This window comes from Daphnia carinata, chromosome 5 (genome assembly GCF_022539665.2).
Source record: "Daphnia carinata strain CSIRO-1 chromosome 5, CSIRO_AGI_Dcar_HiC_V3, whole genome shotgun sequence".
In the NCBI taxonomy this organism is placed as follows: domain Eukaryota; kingdom Metazoa; phylum Arthropoda; class Branchiopoda; order Diplostraca; family Daphniidae; genus Daphnia; species Daphnia carinata.
In genome coordinates this window covers 9,435,280-9,435,900 of record NC_081335.1, presented here as the reverse complement: position 1 = coordinate 9,435,900, position 621 = coordinate 9,435,280, and the positions used below count along the sequence as shown (strand labels likewise).

The 621-nt window shown below is 45.1% G+C and overlaps 1 non-coding gene across 1 annotated transcript; it reads right to left on the bottom strand.

The window, feature by feature from the left end:
* Positions 1 to 479: 479 nt before the first annotated feature.
* On the bottom strand, positions 480 to 621 carry LOC130685779 (U4 spliceosomal RNA). Its single transcript, XR_008999670.1, has one exon. It is a non-coding gene; the product is annotated as a U4 spliceosomal RNA (small nuclear RNA).

Here is a 621-nt window from a genome sequence, read left to right as displayed (position 1 = left end):
TGGAGAAATTGAAGAACGAGATGGGAGCTGACGGCCGGATTGAATACCGGAAGACCGACGTCAATAGACGACGCGTAGTTTACGTCAAGCCACACCTTCTCGCCGGCTGCCGACGTAAGCGATTACCCAGCCGTCAAGAATTGAGAGAAGAGGAAATGTTAGTAAGGAAATGGGCCAAGATTACCCGAAAAGATTTCAGGCAATCAGCAGCACCACTTGGTCGAAAACCAATCAGTCTAGATAACCGGGGTTCAGTTGAACCCGTATCAGATATTAAGCATATCTTCTGCTAGTTCTTAAACTTTAGTGCTGAACTCTTTCGCTTAGTTGAGCAAAACACGATTCGTTAAGTAATACTTCAAGTTTTTCGGCTTTCGATATCCATGTAACCGAGTAACTAATCGCTTGCTAAATGCTGATCCAATAGAGAACGCCCACCGCTAACGGAACACTGTGTTTACGTTCTTTAAGAGAATCTGCTCCTGATGGAGCCGTCAAAAATTGCCGACAACAAAGAATGTTTCACTTCGTCGTGGCGGGGCATTGGTTAAAGTTTTCAACTAGCAATAATCACACCTCGGGAGACCCTCATTGGTTATGATATTGCCACTGCGCAAAGCT